The following is a 17,984-nucleotide window of genomic DNA, read 5'->3' as shown; positions in this document are numbered from 1 at the left end:
GTTTTAGTTGGAATGCATCTGCCCAGGTGTGCATTATTTGGAGGCTTTGGTTGATCTCGTTGGTAATTTCATTTAGATCTTGTTTGAATGGGATGTAAATTGTGACATCATCTGCATAAATGTAGGGGTTGAGGTTTTGATTGGCTAGTAGTTTGGCTAGAGGTATCATCATTAGGTTGAAAAATGTTGGTGAGAGAGGGGATCCCTGGGGGACTCCACATTCCGGTATCCATGGTGGTGATCTGTCCCCGTTCGTTATTACTTAGTATGATCTTGTGGTCAAGAATCCTTTGAACCATTTGAGAACAGTGCCTCCTACTCTGAAGTATTCTAGTATATGTATTAGTATTTCATGGTTGACCATGTCAAAGGCACTGGACATGTCGAATTGCAGGAGGAGGATGTTGCTGCCTGTCGCAATTGCTTGTTTGAATGAGTTCATTGCAGATACTAGTACAGTTTCAGTGCTGTGGTTCGTTCGAAATCCTGATTGGGACTCGTGCAGAATTGAGTGTTTATTTAGGTATTCAGTAAATTGTTTCGTCACTATGCCTTCCATGAGTTTGGTCATGAGTGGAATAGATGCTACTGGTCGGTAATTAGTTAGGTCCAATGTGCTTTTTTTAAGGATCTTTCAGTAACGGAGTGAGTAGGATGTTTCCTTTATCCGTGGGAAAGAGTCAATTTTGAAGCCTGTAATTTATATGCTTCGTGAAGTCTGTTTTGAATTGTTTGGGTGCGGATGTCTAATTTGCATTGCGATTTGGCGTATTTTCCTAGCCAGTGTAAAATTTCTTTTGGTGAGAGCGTGTCAAAGTCAGTCCATGATCGATCTGCTGGGCATTCACTTTGAGCTACTATTGAAAAAGGTGTGAGCAAAATCTAAATACATAAATAAATAAATAATTGTGAGTATCCACTAGGTGTATGGTCTTGCTGTACCAAGTGTGGTTCTTAAAACTCTCAGTGGCTTTTTTCTGGGACTTGTCTTAGAAAAATACAGCAGCAGTGAAATCAAATGACAATTTTGAAAATGTACCTGACTGGGAGACCCAAAGCTCTCAACAAGGCCTGTACCAGGCAAACAACAAAAAAAAAATTAAACTTAAAATTGGCCAATAGCCGACACTATCGGGGTATGAGGAACCACGCAACAGCAAAAGGGCTCAAAATAAGTTGAAAAATATCTGAAAATCTGAAGTCTTGATAGGAAGTTTCAGTGACATATCTGATGAAGACAGAGGAAGGCAGAAAGGAAGTAACATACATGCACAGTGAGGCTTCTCAACAGTCTCTGTATGAATCTATCTGGTGAGACTTTTCTGCACTGAGCTCTGTTGGTGACATTATGTTATGACGTCTTGCTATCCTGTTTGTCTTCAGAGAAGACATGCACCTACTTTTACATGATCTGAGTATAGGGGTGTAGTTTGGATGGGGAGTTGAAATGTACGTGTGTATTTTACAAAACAGGGGTGTACACACAGAGTACATGCACACATTTATACCTTCTTCAGAGCAAATATGTAAGTCAGTATCTGTACGCTGTTGGAGCTGGATCTGGTAGATCCAGCCTGTGTTGCCTTTATAAATAGGATTTGTTTGCCCTTTTCATATAGGCATTTTGTTATAAAATTGCTACCCATAATGTGAAGTAAGGGATTGTGTTGTCTGTGATATAACCAGGGCTGTGGAGTCGGAGTCGGCAGCAATTTTGGGTACAATGAGTCGGAGTTGGAGTCGGCAAAAATGTACCGACTCCTCATACATTTGAATAAAGTACTTCTCTGCTGTGAATAAAGCTTAGTACCTAGTTGTTTCACTAGTGTGAAGTCCAGCTGAACTATTTTGCTGGAGAGCTTCCCTCTGCTCAGTCTCCCTTTGCATTTACTGACCTGCTGTAGAGCACCTCCTCTCTGACCCCACAGTGAACTTAAGCTCCAAGAGAAGATCATTCAGCACACACAGATAAGGCAGCAGAGAGACTCCACCCAACTTCCTCTCTCTCTGCAAGAAGAGCTTTATATTTTAGTGGAAGTGGCACACCATTCACAATGGCAAAAAGAATGTCAGGGAACATGACAAAGTCTGCTGTTTATGAACACTTTACAATATCAACAGATGGGAAACATTATGTATGTCAATGTATTATAGAAGATGATGATGGTGAAAAAGCATGTGATGCAAAAATTAGCAGTTTCAGTGGTTGTGAAAAAAATGCACCTACAAGAGCATCAAATTTAAAAAGACACTTGCAGCGTTTCCATCCTAAAGTGTTAGAAGCTGTGAATGAGAAAGATAGCAATGAAAACATTCCATCTACTTCAGGGTCAATAAAAGATAAGAAATCTACTGGAGGCCAGACACAACTATCAAGATTTGTTACAGCTGACAAAGTTACTATAACAATGACACCAGAAAAATTCAAAAACCACATCATTGAAATGGCAGTAAAGAATAGTAAACCACTATCTTTTTTTTCACAACCAGCCTTTTTAGGCTTAAATGGAGAAATGGCTAAAAAGCTTGGAGTTTCTCTGGAACGAGAAAGTATAAGGAAACTTATACTTGAAGAGGCCAAATGTAAGAAGGAAGAACTAAGAAGAAGTCTGAAGTGACGTTTTGTCGTTATTAAAATGGATGCATGCACACGTCACAGACTCAATTATTTTGCAATTAATGTTAGATTTGCTGATGAAAACAAAAAAACAATAACCCGGACATTAGGAGTAAAGGACACTCAGGCACATCATACCAGTGAGTATCTGCAGAAGTTAGTGGAAGGTGTTTTAGAAGATTTTGAAATTAAAAAGGAACACATTCTATGTATTGTAACTGATAATGCTTCAAATATGTTAAGCACAATTGAAAAAATGAAGGAAGTTGATGAAGAAAGCAGCATACAAATATCAGAAGATGACAGTTCTGCAATTCAAGAAAGCTGTGAAAGTTTGGATGATATTGCTGAAGAAGCATCTAAGATTATTACCATTCAACATATGCGTTGTGCTGTTCATACTCTGCAACTAGCAATAAGAGATGGATTGAAGGATCGTCATGCGGCTACACTAATTAGCAAGTTGAGGCAAGTAGCTGTTGCAGCCAGGATCCCTAAAACAGATGCTATTCTGAAGAGACGTGCTGGAAAAGGAGCCATTTTGGATCAAGCAACGCGCTGGGGAAGCACTTACTTGATGATAAAGCGTTTGCTTGAACTAAAAGACTTTCTTGAAGAACTGGACAATGTAAATGTTTCATTAAAAGAAAACCAGTGGGCTCAAGTTACAGAATTAGAAAGGCTACTTTCTTACCCTTTTGCTATTACCAAGAAGCTGCAATATGAAGATTTAACACCAGGTAAATTCTTCTTGGAATGGAAGGGCTTGATATATAACCTTAACAAAAGTGGGGGGTTAATTGCTGATGGCATTGTATCTTCAATGAGGAAAAGAGAGGATCTCTTGCTGGATAATCAAATTCTCTTAGCTGCTATTTATGTTGATCCAATGAGCCGAATTTTGTTGAGCAGTGACCAAATTGCTACAGGAAAACAGGCACTCTATGACATAGCAGTTCGCATGAAAGGGTTGCTACCTGAAACTCATAAACCACTGGATGAAGCTAAAGCTATAAATACTGGTGGTAATGGTAACTCAGGTCCATCCTCTTCAAATGAAGAAGAGAATTTTCAAGCCTATTTGGACAAAATGGAAGCTTCAAAAGCAAAGCGATGTCGGTTAAGCATGGAAAAGCAACCTGTAAATGTCCATATAAAGAAATTCATGCAAGAGTTTTTTAAAGGATTAAAAGAAGTGGAAAAGTTTGACCGCTCATCAAAACTGACTATAGAAGAAGCCATCATTGTTTATCCAGAGATTGTCAGTGATGCAGCTAGAACCATAACAGCAATGCCACCCACCCAAGTCAGTGTTGAAAGACTGTTTTCAGCACTGAAAATAATCAAATCAGATTTAAGGGCTTCTATGAAGGAGGATCTGGCAGAAGCAATTCTGTTTCTAAGAACAATGTATTAGTTAATTTTGGATTATGTTTAACAACTATTCTACAGCTATATATGCCAAGTTTAAATAATATATAAGTTGTTTTTGGTTTATGTAGGTTAACTTTGATTTTGTTCTAATTTCCAAAGGATGTTGTTCTAGAATTTCCAAAGGATGTGGTTGTTCCAGATTTTTATACTTGCTAATGCTATGATGACTTTATACTTGATAAAAAAACAATAAACATAACCTTGTTTTTTTATGTGTGTTTTTTTTGTTTAAACTTTAGGATTAATGAATATTTATAGTTTCTTTAATAAATAAAATAAAAAGTCACAATGACATAGATTTTAAACCCAAACATTAACATGCAGCCTTGCATGCTGCACTCTTTCAGTCAACATGCAAAAAAAATACATATTAAAAACTGAGGAGTCGGAGTCAGAGTCGGAGGTACCATAAACTGAGGAGTCGGAGTCGAAGGAATTTTGTACCGACTCCACAGCCCTGGATATAACAGACCCAGAAATGGAATAAAGTACATGGTTTCTGCAAAAGTACTTGACTACTTTATTGTTCTTGCTCTGACCAAGCGTTCAGGACAGGGTTGTGCAGCATCCTATCACAATAACCAGTTAATTCCAATATGAAAAACAAGAAAATTCTAGTAAGCGTCATAAATACTGTAGTATATGGCAGTTTATAAATGTGTTTTAATATGCTATAGCATCCAGTGCATTAATATTAAATTAATCAATCTTTAAAAATAAAATTCTGATGAAAAACTGAAAAACTAGGACAACTATATGCAGAGACCTGACAATGCTGATGTTTCAGCCTTAGGACTGTAAAGCCAATTACTCATTCTGGACTTGATATCTCTAAAATTACCTGTTTGTAGAGCCAGGACAATATCCTATTCATATATACTGGAATGTCAGATGATGACATCGCCCTCATGACTAATGGCACCAAAATATCATCCAACAGGATCATCCAAACCAGTCTTTATCCAATAAGAATTTAAAAATTATTCTCCAGCCAAAATCTAATCCACCAAGTAAAGCACCTGTTCATTTTTTATTTTTATTTATCCTTTTCATTGATGTCTCAAGGTGAGTAAAGCGAATGATACATACCTGTAGCAGGTATTCTCCGAGGACAGCAGGCTGATTGTTCTCACTGATGGGTGACACCCACGGCAGCCATGAGGTTCGGAAATCTTCCTAGCAACAAAGCTTGTTAGAGCCTTTGGTCATGCGCGACCCCGCGCATGCGCGGCCATCTTCCCGCCCAACTCGCGGGGACATCAGTTAGATCAAAGAGCAACAAGAGAAGAAGATACAACTCCAAAGGGGAGGAGGGCAGGTTTGTGAGAACAATCAGCCTGCTGTCCTCGGAGAATACCTGCTACAGATATGTATCATTCACTTTCTCCGAGGACAAGCAGGCTGCTTGTTCTCACTGATGGGGTATTCCTAGCCCCCAGACTCACTCAAAACAACAAAAAAGGTCAATTGGGCCTTGCAATGGCGAGGACATAACATAGATTGACTTAAAAACCATAACAACTAACTGAGAGTGCAGCCTGGAACAGAATAAAAATGGGCCTAGGGGGGTGGAGTTGGATTCTAAACCCCAAAAAGATTCTGCAGCCCCGACTGCCCAAACCGACTGTCGCGTCGGCTATCCTGCTGAAGGCAGAAATGAGATGTGAATGTGTGGACTGATGACCACGTCGCAGCCTTACAAATCTCTTCAATAGTGGCTGACTTCAAGTGGACCACTGACGCTGCCATAGCTCTAACACTATGAGCCGTGACATGACCCTCTAGAGTCAGTCCAGCCTGGGCATAAGTGAAGGAAATGCAATCTGCTAGCCAATTGGAAATGGTACATTTCCCCGACAGAGACTCCCCTCCTATTGGGATCAAATGAAACAAACATTTGGGCGGACTGTCTGAATGGGCTCGTCCGCTCCAGATAGAAGGCCAATGTTCATTTGCAGTCCAATGTGTGCAACTGATGTTCAGCAGGGCGGGTATGTGGACGGGGAAAGAATGTTGGCAAGACAATTGACTGGTTCAGATGGAACTCTGACACCACCTTCGGCAAGAACTTAGGGTGAGTGCGGAGGACTACTCTGTTGTGATGAAATTTAGTATAGGGAGCGTGGGCTACTAAGGCCTGAAGCTCACTGACTCTACGAGCTGAAGTAACAGACACCAAGAAAATGACCTTCCAGGTCAAGTACTTCAGATGGCAGGAATTCAGTGGCTCAAAAGGAGGCTTCATCAGCTGGGTGAGAACGACATTGAGATCCCATGACACTGGTGGAGGTTTGACAGGGGGCTTTGACAAAAGCAAACCTTTCATGAAGTGAACAACTAAAGGCTGTGCAGAGATAGGCTGACCTTCTACACGCTGATGGTAAGCACTGATTGCACTAAGATGAACCCTTACGGAGTTGGTCTTGAGACCAGACTCGGACAAGTGTAGAAGGTACTTAAACAAGGTCTGTGTAGGACAAGAACGAGGATCTAAGGCCTTGCTATCACACCAGACGGCAAACCTCCTCCATTTGAAAGAATAACACCTCTTCGTGGAATCTTTCCTGGAAGCAATCAAGACTCAAGAGACACCCTCAGAGAGACCCAAAGAGGCGAAGTCTACGCTCTCAACATCCAGGCCGTGACAGCCAGAGAGACTGGAGGTTGGGATGCAGAAGCGCCCATTCATTCTGAGTATGAGGGTCGGAAAACACTCCAATCTCCACGGTTCTTCTGAAGATAACTCCAGAAGAAGAGGAAACGAAACCTGACACAACCAGAAGAGAGCAATCAGAATCATGGTTTCGCGGTCTTGCTTGAATTTCAGCAGAGTCTTCCCCACCAGAGGTATGGGAGGATACGCATACAGAAGACCTTCTCCCCAATTGAGGAGAAAAGCATCTGGCGCTAGTCTGTCGTGGGCCTGAGGTCTGGAACAGAACGGAGGGACCTTGCGATTGAGCTGAGTGGCAAAAAGATCCACCAAGGGGGTGCCCCACACTTGAAAGATCTTGCGCACCACACGCGAGTTTAGCGACCACTCATGAGGTTGCATTATCCTGCTCAATCTGTCGGCCAGACTGTTGTTTACGCCTGCCAGATACATGGCTTGGAAAAGCATGCCTTGGCGATGGGCCCAAAGCCACAACTGGACGGCCTCCTGACACAGGGGGCGAGATCCGGTGCCCCCTGCTTGTTGACATAGTACATGGCTACCTGGTTGTCTGTCTGAATTTGGATAATTTGGTCAGACAGCCGATCTCTGAAAGCCTTTAGAGCGTTCCAGATCGCTCTCAACGCCAGGAGATTGATCTGGAGGCCTGATTCCTGGAGGGACCAAAGTCCTTGAGTGTGAAGCCCATCTACATGCGCTTCCCACCCCAGGAGAGATGCATGCATCGTCAGCACTTTTTGTGGCTAAGGAATTTGGAATGGGCGTCCCAAAGTCAAATTGGATTGAATGGTCCACCACCGAAGAGAGCTGCGAAACCCGGTGGACAATTGGATTACATCCTCTAGATTCCCGACAGCTTGAAACCATTGGGAAGACGTGCCATGGGAGTCACATGGACTGTGGAGGCCATGTGGCCGAGAAGTCTCAACATCTGCCGAGCTGTGATCTGCTGAGATGCTCTGACCTTGGAAACGAGAGACAAAAGGTTGTCTGCTCTCATCTCTGGGAGGTAGGCATGAGCAGTCGTTGAGTCCAGCAGAGCTCCTATGAATTCTAGTTTTTGAACTGGATGGAGATGGGACTTTGGGTAATTTAAAAACAAACCCCAGTAGCTCCAGCAGTTGAACAGTCATCTGCATGGACTGTAGAGCTCCTGCCTCCGAGGTGCTCTTCACTAGCCAGTCATCGAAATAAGGGAATACATGTACTCCCAATCTGCGTAGTGACACTGCGACCACCGCCAGGCATTTTGTAAAGACCCGGGGTGCTTAGGCCAAGTCAAAGGGCAGTACACAATACTGGAAATGCTGCATTCCGAGATAAAATTGAAGATACTTCCTGTGAGCTAGACGTATCGGAATGTGGATATAAGCATCCTTTAAGTCCAGAGAGCATAACCAATCGTTTTCCTGAATCATGGGAAAAAGAGTGCCCAGGGAAAGCATCCTGAACTTTTCTCGGACCAGGAATTTGTTCAGGGCCCTTAGGACTAGTATGGGAAGCATCCCCCCCTGTTTTCTTCTGCACAAGGAAGTACCTGGAATAGAATCCCAGCCCTTCCTGCCTGGGTGGAACGGGCTCGACCGCATTGGCGCTGAGAAGAACGGAGGGTTCCTCTGCAAGTACCTGCTTGTGCTGGGAGCTGAAGGACTGAGCTCTCGGTGGGCAATTTGGAGGTGTAGAAGCCAAACTGAGGGTGTATCCTAACTGGACTATTTGAAGAACCCACCGATTGGAGGTTATGAGAGGCCACCTTTGGTGAAAAAATTTTAACCTCCCCCCCGACCGGTAAGCCGTCCGGCACAGACAAGGTTACTGCGGCTATGCTCATCTGGAGCCAGTCTAAAGCTTGTCCCTTGCTTTTGCTGGGGAGCTGCAGGGGCCCGTTTAGGCGCACGCTGTTGACGAGAATGAGCGGGCTGGGGCTGAGCCTGAGCAGGCTGTCGGGAAGGTGGAGTGTACCTACGCTTGTTATAAGAATAGGGAGCACTCCTCCTGCCCGTGAAAAAATGTCTACCAGTTGAGGTAGAGGCTGAAGGCGCCCGGTGGGAGAGATTGTCGAGGGCAGTAACGCGCTGGTCGAGCTATTCTACAACCTGCTCGACTTTCTCGCCAAAAATGTTATCCCTCCGGTAAGGGACATCCGCCAGCTGCTGCTGAGTCCTACTCTACAGGTCAGAGGCACGCAGCCATGAGAGTCTGCAAATCACTATACCCTGAGCAGCGGCCCTGGACGCAACGTCAAAAGTGTCATAGGCACCCCTGGACAGGAATTTACGACACGCCTTCAGCTTCCTGACCACCTCCTGAAAAGGCCTGGCCCTATACTGGGACTCAATCTTCTTAGGGATGGTGGGATTAGATAAAGGTTTCGTCCAATACCTAAGCAAAGTCTCCTTGAGAACCTTATGCAAAGGGGCTGTGGACGACTCTTTAGGTGGAGAAGGATAGTCAAGGACCTCGCGCATCTCAGTCCTGGGCTCATCCTCAGTAACCACCGGGAAGGGGATGCCAACAGACATTTCCCGGACAAAGGAGGAAAAAGAAAGATTCTACGGCGGAGAAAGCTTTCTTTCAGGAGAGGGAGTGGGGTCAGAAGAAAGACCACAAGACTCCTCAGAAGAGAAATATCTGGGATCCTCTTCCTCCCCCCACGAGGCTTCCTCCTCGGTGTCGGACAAAAGCTCTCGAATAGCAGTCGTAAACCGGGCCCGTCTCGACTCCGAGGAATGATGTCCTCGATGGTGCCGTCGAGAAGTTAACTCCTTAACCAACTGCGGTGAAGCTTCCTCCAACGACGTCGAAGGGGAGTCAACCCGGGTGGCCGCCGAGACCGGTGCCGCAAGCGGTACCGCTGTCGAGGAGCCCACCATGGGCAAGGAGCCAGCCGGCGTCTCTGCCAATGGTACCGAGGGCGCAAGCACTGTCGATACCAGAACAGACTGGTGCATCAACCCCTCCAGGAGACCTGGAAGGACGGCTTGGAGGCGCACGTCTAGAGTCTCTACCGGGAAAGGCAAGGAAGCCGGTGCAGGAGTTGGAGGCAGAACCTGCATAGGACAAGGAGGCGGTACCAGGTTGTCCATTGGCAGATGCATTGACACCTCTTGTATAGAGGGGGAGCGGTCCTCCCGGCGTCGACGCTTCTCAGGTGCCGTCGGTACCCCTCGGTACCGACGAGGAAGATGTTGAATCCAAACGCCTCCTCGGGGTCGGGGTCGAAGAAGGTCGGTCCCAAAGGGCCTGTGAAGCAGGAGCCTTCGAGATAGGTGGAGACTCACTCAATGGCTCACTACTCCCAGCTTGCAGAGGTCTGCGGACAGCCATTACCTGCACTCCCGAGGTCGATGCCTGCTCCGGTGCCGACATCTACACCGCCGAACTTGGTACCTTGGTAGATGTCGACGCCGATGTTCCGGGCAAAGCTCTGAACAGACGATCCCACTGAGCTTGTCTCGCCACTTGTGTTCTCTTTTTCAAAATGAGACACACTTTACAGGCCCCAAGGCACTGAAGACACGACACGTGTGGATCAGAACCCGAGATCGTCCGGTAGCATCGACCACACTTCTTGAAGCCGCTGGAAATCTTCGGTGTCATCGACGGAAAAATAGTGGCGGTGAGATCAAAAACATCAATGGTGCCAAAAAGGGCACAAAAAAGGGGAAGAACGACGGCCTAAAATGGCCGCAATGGCGGCGAAATGAAACTTAGGCGCCAAACTCTAGAAGTCTAAGGATTTTTTTTAAAAGAAAGAAAACACCTCCAAAGAGCTAGAGAAAGAAAATAGAAGAAGAAAAAAACCTTGTGAAAACGTGAAAAAAGCCGAAGGCTCCTCAAGATGTGGTGAGAGGGACGAAAACAGAGTCTCTCTCCACCGCGGACAAAAAGGAACTGATGGACATCCCGCGAGATGGGCGGGAAGATGGCCGCGCATGCGTGCGTGACCGAAGGCTCTAGCAAGCTTTGTTGCTAGGAAGATTTCTGGACCTCAGGGCTGCCGTGGGCATCACCCATCAGTGAGAACAAGCAGCCTGCTTGTCCTCGGAGAAATATATATTCCCTGTGCTCAGATGGTTTACAATCTAAGTTCATACCTGAGGAAAAGAAAGGTGAAGTGACTTGCCTAAGATTACAAGGAGCATCAGTGGGATTTGAACCCTGGCTTTTTCCTGATTCCCAGCCCACTCATCTAAACACTAGGCTACTTTTCCACTCCTTTGGAATCAAAAGGTATCAGTCACTAAAATTATGAATAACTGCCTAAAAAAAAAACAACCTGCATCTGAATTCAACCCATACAGCGTCACTCTACAGTCAAACTAAAGGTGGTTTTCTAAGTTGAGAGATGGTGGCTTAAATTTACCTCTGCTGCAGGAATGCTTTCTGTGGCTGTGGTAATGGAGTCGCAGCCACAGAAAGATTGATAGGGCTAGAGCCTATCTAAATAAGCACAATACAGAGCTTGGTTAATAGCCTCTTGCAATCCATAATTCAAATGTGCTTCAATACAGCATGAACTTTTGTCTCAACATTTGCCAAGGTCTACACTACATACTCATGCAAGAAGTGTGCAATTGTTGCTAAAGTAACTTCTTATTTAGGGACAGGAATTCCTGGTCAAGTCCATCCAGTCTCTTTGGACCCTGGATTTCAAGGAAGTTTCTAGAATGATGTCAAAATACATTCTGTTCTATTTTCTACAGGTACAATACAGTTCTCCTAGAATTTGATCTGCATAATGTCCAAACTCCAATGAAATGGTAAAAACAGCCCAGGAGTAAAAGCACTATGAAACTAATTCTACAAGAAGCCACTTTTACCCAAGTACTTGCTAGTATTCTAGTCATTTATGTGCGAATGTGAACATGCATACACATTCCTTTGATGGTGCTTACTTTGATCAGATTTGATATAATCTCTGGAGTAGGTACACACAGGAGATCCAATATGTTAGTATTTAACTTACAAAAAGAAGACTATGATAAAATTAGAGGAATGGTAAAAAAAAAAAAAAAAACAACCCAAAAAACAAAACTTAGAGGAGCACCTGCAAAGGTCAAAAACTTACGTCTGTTTCTGTTTTCTTCACTTATGTACAGCAAAGGTAAACACTGGATTAGTGAAGATGTTTAGATTTAGAGCATTTAATGCAACATAATCTCAATGCATTTTACAAATGCTGCATTTCAGTAATACATATACAGACACCATTAAGCTTCATGGCCAGACAGCATATAATCAGAGATTAAGGGGGGGGGGGGGGGGAAGTTATCGACAAGGGCTACTGTCAAGATGTGTTATTTTATTGTTAATTCCAGCTATTAGTAGCCAAGTCTCATTGCATAAAATAGGACCTGTGCTAAAACAGCATGGTTTAGTGGTAAAATAACATCTTAAAGTATGGCTATTCTTATGTTCTTATATGTTCTTATGTAAGCAGCTAATTAAACCCCATACTGTTAAGCAATAAGGGAGGGGAGAGGGTGAGGAAACAGAAGATAAAGGAATTTACAGAGAGACATAGAGCAGACCAAAAAGTGAACAGGATCTATACCAATTTGAAGATCGATGTTTTAAATTATCAGGATCACATCACCAATATACAGCATGGCACACAACGTTAGGAGAGAAAGCGAATGCTACATACCTGTAGAAGGTATTCTCCGAGGACAGCAGGCTGATTGTTCTCACTGATGGGGGTGACGTCCACGGCAGCCCCTCCAATCGGAAACTTCACTAGCAAAGTCCTTTGCTAGCCCTCGCGCGCCCGCGCGCACCGCGCATGCGCGGCCGTCTTCCCGCCCGAAACCGGCTCGAGCCGGCCAGTCCAGTATGTAGCAAGACAATACACTTCAAGGGAAGACACAACTCCAAAGGGGAGGCGGGCGGGTTTGTGAGAACAATCAGCCTGCTGTCCTCGGAGAATACCTTCTACAGGTATGTAGCATTCGCTTTCTCCGAGGACAAGCAGGCTGCTTGTTCTCACTGATGGGGTATCCCTAGCCCCCAGGCTCACTCAAAACAACAACATTGGTCAATTGGGCCTCGCAACGGCGAGGACATAACTGAGATTGACCTAAAAAATTTACCAACTAACTGAGAGTGTAGCCTGGAACAGAACAAACAGGGCCCTCGGGGGGTGGAGTTGGATCCTAAAGCCCAAACAGGTTCTGAAGAACTGACTGCCCGAACCGACTGTCACGTCGGGTATCCTGCTGCAGGCAGTAATGAGATGTGAATGTGTGGACAGATGACCACGTCGCAGCTTTGCAAATTTCCTCCATGGTGGCTGACTTCAAGTGGGCTACCGACGCTGCCATGGCTCTAACATTATGAGCCGTGACATGACCCTCAAGAGCCAGCCCAGCCTGGGCGTAAGTGAAGGAAATGCAATCTGCTAGCCAATTGGATATGGTGCGTTTCCCTACAGCCACTCCCCTCTTGTTGGGATCAAAAGAAACAAACAATTGGGCGGACTGTCTGTGGGGCTGTGTCCGCTCCAGATAGAAGGCCAATGCTCTCTTGCAGTCCAATGTGTGCAGCTGACGTTCAGCAGGGCAGGAATGAGGACGGGGAAAGAATGTTGGCAAGACAATTGACTGGTTCAGATGGAACTCCGACACAACCTTTGGCAAGAACTTAGGGTGAGTGCGGAGGACTACTCTGTTGTGATGAAATTTGGTGTAAGGGGCCTGGGCTACCAGGGCCTGAAGCTCACTGACTCTACGAGCCGAGGTAACTGCCACCAAGAAAATGACCTTCCAGGTCAAGTACTTCGGATGGCAGGAATTCAGTGGCTCGAAAGGAGGTTTCATCAGCTGGGTGAGAACGACATTGAGATCCCATGACACTGTAGGAGGCTTGACAGGGGGCTTTGACAAAAGCAAACCTCTCATGAAGCGAACAACTAAAGGCTGTCCTGAGATCGGCTTACCTTCCACTTGGTAATGGTATGCACTGATTGCACTAAGGTGAACCCTTACGGAGTTGGTCTTCAGACCAGACTCAGACAAGTGGAGAAGGTATTCAAGCAGGGTCTGTGTAGGACAAGAGCGAGGATCTAGGGCCTTGCTGTCACACCAGACGGCAAACCTCCTCCAATGAAAGAAGTAACTTCTCTTAGTGGAGTCTTTCCTGGAAGCAAGCAAGATGCGGGAGACACCCTCTGGCAGACCCAAAGAGGCAAAGTCTACGCCCTCAACATCCAGGCCGTGAGAGCCAGGGACTGGAGGTTGGGATGCAGCAGAGCCCCTTCGTCCTGCGTGATGAGGGTCGGAAAACACTCCAATCTCCACGGTTCTTCGGAGGATAACTCCAGAAGAAGAGGGAACCAGATCTGACGCGGCCAAAAGGGAGCAATCAGAATCATGGTGCCTCGGTCTTGCTTGAGTTTCAACAAAGTCTTCCCCACCAGAGGAATGGGAGGATAAGCATACAGCAGACCTTCCCCCCAATCCAGGAGGAAGGCATCCGACGCCAGTCTGCCGTGGGCCTGAAGCCTGGAACAGAACTGAGGGACCTTGTGGTTCACTTGAGATGCGAAGAGATCCACCAGGGGGGTGCCCCACGCCTGGAAGATCTGTCGCACCACACGGGAATTGAGCGACCACTCGTGAGGTTGCATAATCCTGCTCAACCTGTCGGCCAGACTGTTGTTTACGCCTGCCAGATATGTGGCTTGGAGCACCATGCCTTGACGGCGAGCCCAGAGCCACATGCTGACGGCTTCCTGACACAGGGGGCGAGATCCGGTGCCCCCCTGCTTGTTGACATAGTACATGGCAACCTGATTGTCTGTCTGAATTTGGATAATTTGGTGGGACAGCCGATCTCTGAAAGCCTTCAGAGCGTTCCAGATCGCTCGCAACTCCAGAAGATTGATCTGTAGATCGCTTTCTTGGAGGGACCACCTTCCTTGGGTGTGAAGCCCATCGACATGAGCTCCCCATCCCAGGAGAGACGCATCCGTGGTCAGCACTTTTTGAGGCTGAGGAATTTGGAAGGGACGTCCCAGAGTCAAATTGGAGCAAATCGTCCACCAATACAGGGATTCGAGAAAACTCGTGGACAGGTGGATCACGTCCTCTAGACCCCCGGCGGCCTGATACCACTGGGAGGCTAGGGTCCATTGAGCAGATCTCATGTGAAGGCGGGCCATGGGAGTCACATGAACTGTGGAAGCCATGTGGCCCAGTAATCTCAACATCTGCCGAGCTGTGATCTGCTGGGACGCTCGCACCCGCGAGACGAGGGACAACAAGTTGTTGGCCCTCGCCTCTGGGAGATAGGCGCGAGCCGTCCGAGAATCCAGCAGGGCTCCGATGAATTCGAGTTTCTGCACTGGGAGAAGATGGGACTTTGGGTAATTTATCACAAACCCCAGTAGCCCCAGGAGGCGAATAGTCATCTGCATGGACTGCAGGGCTCCTGCCTCGGATGTGTTCTTCACCAGCCAATCGTCGAGATATGGGAACACGTGCACCCCCAGCCTGCGAAGCGCCGCTGCTACCACAGCTAGGCACTTTGTGAACACCCTGGGCGCAGAGGCGAGCCCAAAGGGTAGCACACAGTACTGGAAGTGGCGTGCGCCCAGCTGAAATCGCAGATACTGTCTGTGAGCTGGCAGTATCGGGATGTGTGTGTAGGCATCCTTCAAGTCCAGAGAGCATAGCCAATCGTTTTGCTGAATCATGGGGAGAAGGGTGCCCAGGGAAAGCATCCTGAACTTTTCTTTTACGAGATATTTGTTCAGGGCCCTTAGGTCTAGGATGGGACGCATCCCCCCTGTTTTCTTTTCCACAAGGAAGTACCTGGAATAGAACCCCAGCCCTTCTTGCCCGGATGGCACGGGCTCGACCGCATTGGCGCTGAGAAGGGCGGAGAGTTCCTCTGCAAGTACCTGCTTGTGCTGGAAGCTGTAGGACTGAGCTCCCGGTGGACAATTTGGAGGTTGAGAGGCCAAATTGAGGGTGTATCCTTGCCGGACTATTTGGAGAACCCACTGATCGGAGGTTATAAGAGGCCACCTTTGGTGAAAAGCTTTCAACCTCCCTCCGACAGGCAGGTCGCCCGGCACTGACACTTGGATGTCGGCTATGCTCTGCTGGAGCCAGTCAAAAGCTCGCCCCTTGCTTTTGCTGGGGAGCCGCGGGGCCTTGCTGATTCGCACGCTGCTGACGAGAGCGAGCGCGCTGGGGCTTAGCCTGGGCCGCAGGCTGTCGGGAAGGAGGATTGTACCTACGCTTGCCAGAAGTATAGGGAACAGTCTTCCTTCCCCCGAAAAATCGTCTACCTGTAGAGGTAGAAGCTGAAGGCTGCCGGCGGGCGAACTTGTCGAATGCGGTGTCCCGCTGGTGGAGAGACTCTACCACCTGCTCGACTTTTTCGCCAAAAATGTTATCCGCACGGCAAGGCAAGTCCGTAATCCGCTGCTGGATTCTATTCTCCAGGTCGGCGGCACGCAGCCATGAGAGCCTGCGCATCACCACACCTTGAGCAGCGGCCCTGGACGCAACATCAAAAGTGTCATAAACTCCTCTGGCCAGGAATTTTCTGCACGCCTTCAGCTGCCTGACCACCTCCTGAAAAGGCTTGGCTTGCTCAGGGGGAAGAGCATCAACCAAGCCCGCCAACTGCCGCACATTATTCCGCATGTGTATGCTCGTGTAGAGCTGGTAAGACTGGATCTTGGACACGAGCATAGAGGAATGGTAGGCCTTCCTCCCAAAGGAGTCTAAGGTTCTAGCGTCCTTGCCCGGGGGCGCCGAAGCATGTTCCCTAGAACTCTTAGCCTTCTTTAGGGCCAAATCCACAACTCCAGAGTCATGAGGCAACTGAGTGAGCATCAGCTCTGGGTCCCCATGGATCCGGTACTGGGACTCGATCTTCTTGGGAATGTGGGGATTAGTTAATGGCTTGGTCCAGTTCGCAAGCAATGTCTTCTTCAGGACATGGTGCAAGGGAACAGTGGACGCTTCCTTAGGTGGAGAAGGATAGTCCAGGAGCTCAAACATTTCAGCCCTGGGCTCGTCCTCCACAACCACCGGGAAGGGGATGGCCGTAGACATCTCCCGGACAAAGGAGGCAAAAGACAGACTCTCGGGAGGAGAAAGCTGTCTCTCAGGAGAGGGAGTGGGATCAGACGGAAGACCCTCAGACTCCTCGTCAGAGAAATATCTGGGATCTTCCTCTTCCTCCCACGAGGCCTCACCCTCGGTGTCAGACACAAGTTCACGGACCTGTGTCTGCAACCTCGCCCTGCTCGACTCCGTGGAACCCCGTCCACGATGGGGGCGTCGAGAGGTAGACTCCCTCGCCCGCATCGGCGAAGCTCCCTCCGCCGACGTAGTCGGGGAGCCTTCCTGGGAGGTGGCCGCGGTCGGCACCGCACGCGGTACCGACGTCGGGGACCTCAACCTGGGCGATGGGCCAGCCGGCGCCACGCTCGACGGTACCGGCGGCGCAAGCACCGCCGGTACCGGAGGGGTAGGGCGCAACAGCTCTCCCAGAATCTCTGGGAGAACGGCCCGGAGGCTCTCGTTTAGAGCGGCTGCAGAGAAAGGCTGAGAGGTCGATGCAGGCGTCGACGTCAGTACCTGTTCCGGGCGTGGAGGCTGTTCCGGGCTGTCCAGAGCGGAGCGCATCGACACCTCCTGAACAGAGGGTGAGCGGTCCTCTCGGTGCCGATGCCTGCTGGGTGCCGAATCCCTCGGCGACCCAGAGCTCTCGGTGCCGACCGATCTCGGGGGGGCTGTACCGCAGGAGCCCTCAGGGTAGGCGGAGACCCACCCGAGGGCTCACCGCCACCAGCAGGGGAATGGACAGCCCTCACCTGCACTCCACCCGATGCACCACCGTCCGACGACATCAGCAGACGAGGTCCTGGTACCACCGACGTCGATGCAGCTATCCGATGTCTCGGCGCCGATGCAGAGGCCCGATGCCTCGATGCACTCGATGCAGGGGCGGCCGAGGAAGATGGTCTGGACGCTGACGACGTCGATGCACTCGAAGATCCCGGTGCCGATGCCGACGAAGAGCCCGAGAACAACACGTTCCACTGGGCTAGTCTCGCTACCTGAGTCCGCCTTTGAAGCAGGGAACACAGACTGCAGTTCTGAGGGCGGTGCTCGGCCCCCAGACACTGAAGACACGACGAGTGTCGATCAGTGAGCGAGATAACCCGGGCGCACTGGGTGCACTTCTTGAAGCCGCTGGAAGGCTTCGATGTCATGGGCGGAAAAATCACGCCGGCGA

General features: G+C 48.1%; 1 protein-coding gene across 2 annotated transcripts in view; it reads right to left on the bottom strand.

Moving 5' to 3' along the window:
* ARID4B (AT-rich interaction domain 4B) overlaps positions 1-17,984 on the bottom strand; it is a 1,313,885-nt gene that overhangs the window by 155,900 nt on the left and 1,140,001 nt on the right. The gene's annotated exons all lie outside the window — the stretch shown is intronic.

The sequence above is a fragment of the Microcaecilia unicolor genome, chromosome 3 (assembly GCF_901765095.1).
Source record: "Microcaecilia unicolor chromosome 3, aMicUni1.1, whole genome shotgun sequence".
Taxonomy (NCBI): Eukaryota; Metazoa; Chordata; class Amphibia; order Gymnophiona; family Siphonopidae; genus Microcaecilia; species Microcaecilia unicolor.
Note: the sequence above shows the minus strand (reverse complement) of the source record. Positions and strands in the feature narration are given on the sequence as shown.